We start from the raw sequence: 8527 nt of genomic DNA on the forward strand, positions 1-8527 counted from the left end.
CTATTTACAAAGTATTTACCAAAGGTTGGCTAATTTACAATTACTATAGTTTAGGTGGCTTACGTAGTCAATTTTTTGTGTATATATATATATATATATATATATATATATATATATATATATATATAATGATACCTATTTCATATATACATAACTAAAAAGCTATAAATACATACATAATATATTTTTGTTTGTGTGACTATTTTTCATTCTAACAAATAAGTCATTTTAACTCAAAGGCACACTAAAAATATATTTTATTTTTCCTTTTAGGTAGAGTAATTACTTAATTTCTTTTCTCTATTTACTTATGAGTACTCATAAGATTTTATTATTAATTAGTCAAAACTATTAGACCGAAAAAAGAAAAAAGACATATCTTTGTCAAGATTTTGAGTCGTAATTAACTTACAAATTTATATTGTTTGTGTTGTCTTTGAATATTTATTTTATAAGGTGGGTAGTGAGTTTAGTCGATTCATTATATGAGTACACTATCATGAGGTTGCATAATCTTAGGACTACAGTCAGGTCATATAATTTTTATTAACTTATTCTAAAATATTTAAGAGAAAGAATTTATCTACTGGTTTGATAAGGTATTTACCTATATAATTTACTTTTTGTGTGGATGTTTTTTATTTTATATTATTAACAATTATCTATCTTTCATTTTTAACTAATTTTCTACACATTTTAATATATTTTATTAATCAATAATTAGCGTGGGATTTTAAGGATTAATTTACATATATATGAAGCGCATGGGCGGGTTTTAAAATACTAGTGAAAGAAAAATAAGTATCGCTAATGAATTATTGGGAGAATACTGGGGCCACCACATTATCGGTTGCGGAAATGAGACGTCTATTGCTTATCATGGCAATATATAAAGGCAAGTTTTATTACAAGTTTTAATATACTATTAAGCCACTAGCAGTTAGAATATTTAGGGGATTTCATCGGCAATCTTTGTTAAAGATACACGTGAAAATTTTATAAACATCTATTTTTATATTATTATACGTCAATAATGTAGTCGTATGTTTTTATCACTATGACCATATATATAGTGTAGTCATAGATACACCAAACACTATATATACAAACATATAAATAGGTTTATATATGAAAAGTTATATGTGTAAACGAATGCCTGGTATAATAATAATTCTAGGTAGCTATAACAATTATTAAAATAAGAACCGCTGAACAAAAAGATATACGATGTTACCGTGAAATAATTTTAAATATTTGTTTTATTACAAAAGATTAAAGGAAAAAAAATGTCAAAGAATACCTATGGTGATTAAGTTTAACATAACAATATGAAATTTGGGAGCTGATCCCTCGTATTAAGTCAGCTAATGTCAACGGGGAAGTAAATTTTCATGAACATGTCGAATCGAAATTGTGTAATTATTATTATTATTATTTTTTTTTTTCACGAAATCAAAATTGTGTAGTTACTAGTAACAAGACTTGACTTGTTTGCTTAGCTAGGGGTACTGTAGATTGATATACAAAACGTTTTATTTCACAAATACGGGCTATATGTATAATACTGAAAATAATTTTCCAATTTCACAATCGGATCTCCCGATTTGAAATTCCGCCACATTTTATAAAAACGATTTTAGGTTTCGTGGCACGTTCGCAACCATTTTCATTTTGAAAATAATATATACTTGAGGCCAAACCATAAAATCAGGAGAGAATGGTTATAATAACCTACCTCAAGATTAAGCGTCTATGTCGCTCGTCCACGAAACGTTCGCTCGCTCTGTGAACCTGAACGTTCACTAATATCGAGAATCCAGACGTTCACTTACTCCGTGAACTCTCTAAACGACTTTCAGTCTCGAGTCCTATCACGATAAATTAAACCGGTTCTGAATCAGAATTCTACGAGTAATTCACAATACTCATACTTAAACGTATGACTTAAAAATCATAGGACCCAAAGACATATCTGACTATAAAATCTAAAACTCACATTCTCTGCACGAATCTAATTTCATTTCCATAATGAAATCTGAAAATAATTCTAGTAATACAAGCATCGTTCGTTTTCTTTCCCGAATTTCAAGGAAAGTATCCAAACTTTTCAACACTAAGCTCGGATCAAGATCGAGAATCAAGTATCAAATCAATTCGAGTTTGGATTTCTATAATTAATTCAAACACGCGTCTCAAATTCACATTTCCATTTATACTCGTGAAATCCTTATAAACTCGATCAACAAGTCAATAAATTTTACAAAATCCAAACACGAAATTCAAAATAAATTCCAACTTCTTCGATACTAAACTCGATTCACAATTATGAATTTAGCATTCAGAATCTTCATATCTTAGAGTTCCAATGCTTCCGTCCAGAAGCATCAGCTCCGAGCCCTGTGACACGAGACAACTCATTAATTCAGAATCACTAAAATCGGTCCAACAACGCTAACGAGACGAATCAAATTGAAACCAAATTTCAAACCCGAGTATCATTACCGAATTAGAGACTCAAGCTCGTAAATCAAATCCAAACTCAAGAAATCAAGATTTCCAATTTGATTTCGTAGATCATCAATTCAGGAACAACATGATCCTCCTAAACACATAAATCCCATTTTTCACAAAAATTGGTCCAAACAGAGGAACAAGATTCCAAAACAAAACGCTAGCGAAAACTGTTTCCCAAACTCGTCAACAATCCTAACAATAATTTTCGGATTAAAAATTGACCAAGTTAAAAGATTTTTCAGACCAATAACAGAGGATTTCCTTTACCTCGGTCTGAGCTTCATGGTCTCTTCTCGTCCCTTGAATCACGCCGGAATCCAAGCCAAGACGAAGATCACAGCTCTAGGATCACATAATCCGTTCAAACAAAAGCATCAATCCATTTACAACTGTCGGAAAAAAATCAGAGAACCCGAGAGACGAGAAATCAGCTACGTGAATCATAAACATCATCACCGAACGTACGAACCCAACAACTCATACATCAGAAATTCAAAACTAAAACCACACGGCCAGCCACAAAACTCACGGCCAAACCACAATTTCAAACCGAACTTGTCAAAAAAATCGAAAATCCAAAGCAAATTCGTCCACAAATCCATAATAATCACAAATCCGAGTATACTTAATCCAAGAACACCAAATCACGTCCAGAACATCAAAACCCCCAAATTAAAAATTCAAAACCCTAACTTCAATTTTCGAAACTCTAGTCTCATATTCAACAGAGGAGAGATTAGAAACCCTCACCTCGAACGTGGTCCGAAGGATTTGAATCCTATCCGGCGAAGAAGCTCCTCCATTCGCGCGACCATGGCGGCCACATCCATTCGCGCGAAGTTGGGCTGCCACCACTTCCTTTTTGTCTTCGCTCAACCCGTCGGTCCCGCTCCGTCTGTCATCGGCGCGCGCGACGACCACGACAGAGGAACAGCCGTCGGCCGCTCCATCTTCACGCCGCCTCCATTCTCTCGGCGTGGCTCACGACTCCGGTCGTCCAAGAAGAACGCGAGCCCCTCTTCTCTCTCTCCCGCGCTCTCAGTCTCTCTTCTTCTCTTTCTCTCGGTCTTTTTCTCTTCTTCTTCGTTTTGTTCTTCTTCTTTTGTTTTTTTTTTTCGTTCTTATCCTCTATACAGAAGAAGAAAGTCGTTTCATGTTAGGATGAGGCTGAAGCAATTTTTTCCAAAACTGCTACTAAATCCATCCTCTTTCTACGACTTTTAATTTCCTCCCCAAAAGAATATTTCCTTTCTTTAAATGTTGCAAATGAATCCCTTTCCCATTTATTTTTGTCTCGGGAGATGGAAAACATGATATGAAAATTAATTAAATAATTTTCTCTCTTAAATTCTTTCACGTAGAATTTATTTAAGATCATTGGAATTTATTTTCACATTCGTGGTCCTTCACAAAATCTTGAAAAAATTCCAGAACCTTGTCGACCTTAAATATCCTTAATTTTCATTCTCGGTTTATTCTCGTCCTTTAAACTTAATATACATCATTAATCTTAAAATTTCGAGTCGCTACAATAGACCAAGTTGACAACTCGTTGTATTCTATACGATTTTAATGTAAGATATGTAAATAGAAAATTTTAATATATAAATCAATATAAAAATAAAAATAAAATAATAAAAAATTATGGATTAAGTTATAAAAAATATGTCACATATAAATTATACAGATATATATACATATTTATACAACTACATATATATATATATATATATATGTATTGGATATAAATACGTTGAGATTGAAATTAATGAGAGTATTTGATATGATATTGTGGCAAAAATAATTAGGTATTGAAGATTATAAAATATAATTAGCATAAATTTCATGTTATATATATATATATATAACATATTATATATATATAACATATTATAGCATATTTTCGTTCGGTTTTCCATCGGCATATCGGTTTTTCATGGAAAACGACATTTGAAAACTTCATATCAATTGTCTTTTTTCACATTTTTTCCGCTCGATTTTTCGTCGTTATATTGGTTTTTCATAAATCGGAATGCTCGAAACGGCATTAAAAACGGCATTTCAAACCTTGGATTTAACTATATCATTGTACATTGAAAAGGTCAAAGCCATTTCCATTCTCCTATATATATCATCAATCATTATTGTACTCTTTTTATAATATATATATATATATATATATATATATATATATAATGATACCTATTCCATGTATACATTAAAAAAAACTATACACACATCCTTAATATATTTTTGTTTGTGTGGCTATTTTTCATTCTAACAAATGCATCATTTAACTTAAAGGCACACCAAAAATGTATTTTATTTTTACTTTTAGGTAGAGTAATTACTTAATTTCTTTTCTCTATTTACTTATGAGTACTCATAAGATTTTATAATTATTGAAAATTAATAGGAGCAAAAAAAAAGAAAAAAAAAATCATATCTTTCTAAAGATTTTGAGTTGTAATTAAGTTAGAAGTTTATATTGTTTGTGTTGTCTTTGAATATTTATTGACTTTCGTCGATTCATTATATGAATATAATATCATGAGGTTGCATAATCTTAAGTCTACAGTTAGGCAAGGACATAGCCATAGAAGCTCACCACGAGAGCTAATTTGAAAAAAAAAAAATTAAGGGAGACTAGTTTGCGAATTTTTCAAGGTAAAAATGTAATTTTTTTAAAAAGGGGCCAAAAGTATAAAGCAAATGAGGGGGGCTCAAGCTCCCCCTCTGCTTACTGTAGCTCCGTCTAATTTTTAATAACTTATTCTAAAATATTTAAGAGAAAAAATTTATCTATTGGTTTGATAGTTGGGGTATTTGCCTACATAATTTACTTTTTGTGTGAATGTTTTGTATCTTATTATTAACAATTATTTATCTTTCATTTTTAACTAAGTTTCTACACGAGTGGAAAAGGTTCTCTTTTTTGTTTGAAAGGGCTTGTAAGGATTAATATACATATATATGATGCGCATGGGCGCGTTTTAAAATACTAGTGAAAGAAAAATAAGTATCGCTAATGAATTATTGGGAGTATACTGGGGCCACCAAATTATCGGTTGCGGAATACTTATCACGGCGATATATAAATACAAGTTTTATTACAAATTTTAATATATTATTAAGCCACTAGAAGTTAGAATATTTGGGGGATTTAATCAGAAATCTTTGTTAAAGATACACGTGAAAATTTTATAAACATCTATTTTTTTATTATTATATATATCCATCAATAATGTATTTATTTTACTTTTATCACTGTGACCATATATATACTATAGTTAATCATAGATACACCAAACACCATATATACAAACATATAAATAGGTTTATATATATGAGCTGCTTTCTACAATCTATTTGCGTAACCGAATACCTGGTATAAGAATAATTCAAGGTAGCTATAACAATTATTATCAAAATAAGAACCACCGCTGAACCCGTAATCCGTATACCTTCTATACAACTCACAACAGAAAGATATACAATCCCGTTACCGTGAAATAATTTTAAATATTTGTTTTACTACAGAATATTAAAGGAAAAAAATATCAAAGTACCACTGGTGATTAAGTTTGACATAAAAAAAAATGAAATTTGGGAGCTCGTCCCTCGTAGTCGTCTAATGTCAACCGGTACAAAGCAAGTTTCCATGAATATTTCGAATCAAAATTGTGTAGTTATTAGAAACACTTGACTTGTTGCTTTGTGGTACTGATAGATTGAGCGAGTAGATCGATTTTGATTAAACAAACAACATATAATGATCGTTGGGGACAATTAAGGATGGTCGTTGTTGACCTGACCTTTCATTGGCTCATGTTGATTATTACTTTACTCTATACTGCTCAATAATTGAATTGTATAAATATAAAACAAATTGTAAGTACGATTTCTCTCTCTCTCTCTCTCTCTCTCTCTCTCTCTCATTTGGTTTATCTGTTTTTTGTTTTTATTTCTATGATAATATGAACTGCTTATAATTTTAAATTAGTGTTTTCTTTCAAGAAGATTATATTTCTCAATTATTAGGGGATAGTAGAGGCAACCAGATTTATTGGTTCAAGTTGTAAATAAGTTGTTGAACACAGTCAACTTTTTATTTTACTTTAATATACATGTGGGAGTTAATTAATAGTTTTAGATATATATTAACAAAAAAAAAATTATGAAGTGGCTAGCGACTTTCGTCGATTCATATCATTATATGAGTATACTATCATGAGGTTGCATAATCTTATGTCTACAGCCAGTTAGAATATTTGGGGGATTTAATCAGCAATCTTTGTTATAGATACACGTGAAAATTTTATAAACATCTATTTTTATATTATTATATCCATCGATAATGTAGTTGTTTTGCTTTTATCACTTTGACCATATATATACTGTAGTTGGTCATAGATACACCAAACACCATATATACAAACATATAAATAGGTTTATATATTTGGGCTGCTTTCTACAATCTATTTGCGTAAGCGAATACCTGGTATAATAACAATTCAAGGTAGCCATAAGAATTATCAAATTAAGAACCGCTGAACCCGTAATCCGTATACCTTCTATACAACTCACAACAAAAAGATATACAATCTCACAACAAAACTCCGTAAACTTTAAAATATGAATTGAATAAGAGCAAGAAATTAATTTTACACGGAATCAAAGCTAGCTGCAATATTTTGTTTGGAGATATGAGCGATATTGGAGAGTAAAATGGTGAATGTAGCAAGCCAGGTCTCTACAAGAGCTGCCGGGGATTAAAAAATTGAAAATTATAAATAGCCAGGGCCATTTCATCCTGGTGTTGTTTATATCCACACCACGGGTTTTGTAGATAGATCATAGACCAGTGATTGCTCTAGTCCTGTAATTAATAATTGTTTATCCATGGAGAGTAAAATAACACCGTAGCGATAGATCTAGGTGGTTAGGTTAGGTATAGCCTATAGATATCTCATGTAAGTCTCAAGCATTATAAATAGAGAGCTTCGACGATGCATATTCCTCACAAACCCGATAAGACAAAAAACAGCATATAGAGAGAGAGATATATATAAGACACAGAATAGAAGAGAATGGCGATGAAGAGTGCGATTCTGGTTTTGGTGGCGGTGGTTGCGGTGTTGGCGGCTTCGTCGGTCTCCGGCGATCGCGGCATCGACCTTCAAAACATCATGAATTTGGAGGCGCAGACGGTGACGCTGAGCATCGGGAATCGGAAGATCGTTCACCTTCTGACCTTGCCGTGGGACCACTGCGTCCCGAAGGGAAACCCTTGCGGATTGCTCGACTGGTGTTGCAGCTCTCTGACATGCACTGGAATCATTCCGGGCCAGCAATATGTCTATGGAACTTGCACACCTAGCTAGCTAAATTAAAAAATAATAAATATGCATGCACGTACGTCTTGCAACAACGTAGCTAGCTAAAACTATCCACCACCCTGTGGCTGTATATTATATATACCCACTAATATTATAATAAGGTGATATGAAGCTAGCTACTAATAATACCTTGCTGTACTGCTTTGTTTGTTTGCGAATGCGTGCATGTATATCTCTATCTTTTTGTTATCCAAGTTGAATTATGCCAAACTCTATTCCTCCGCTCCTATTATAACTACACCTAATTTCTAGTTTAATCACGAAGAATCATAAAAAAAATCAGACTTACACTACCAGAAATATGGGATACAACTACAGTTTTTTTTTTTTTTTTTAACTCTAGTTTAGCCTTTTAATGAAGTCTTTGAATACAGACTACGGTCACCTTTTTTTAGGCTTATATTAGACTCTAGTCGAATATAAAGCTGTAGCTAATTGTCTTTTTTTCTCTACCGCTAATATAAAAAGTAGTTGTAATACTCAAAAAATTAAAAATGATCAAAATTTCACTATTTTAAAATGGAGGGAAATTTCCCACTAAAATATGGCATAATTTACTACAGTCAAATATAAAGAAGTAGTGATATTACTCAAAACAATAAAAAAATTACTAA

The 8527-nt window shown here is 31.8% G+C and overlaps 1 long non-coding RNA gene across 1 annotated transcript; it reads right to left on the reverse strand.

Annotated features, from left to right (window-relative positions):
- Positions 1-1962: 1962 nt before the first annotated feature.
- On the reverse strand, positions 1963-3640 carry LOC149386557 (uncharacterized). The gene is made up of 3 exons (XR_016301197.1): positions 3265-3640; positions 2782-2903; positions 1963-2397 (listed from the first exon to the last, which is right to left on the reverse strand). It is a non-coding gene; the product is annotated as an uncharacterized LOC149386557 (long non-coding RNA).
- Between the last annotated feature and the right edge of the window lie 4887 nt (positions 3641-8527).

The sequence above is a fragment of the Urtica dioica genome, chromosome 9 (assembly GCF_054948205.1).
Source record: "Urtica dioica subsp. dioica isolate 48M chromosome 9, U.dioica_male_clone48M_v1_H2, whole genome shotgun sequence".
Taxonomy (NCBI): domain Eukaryota; kingdom Viridiplantae; phylum Streptophyta; class Magnoliopsida; order Rosales; family Urticaceae; genus Urtica; species Urtica dioica.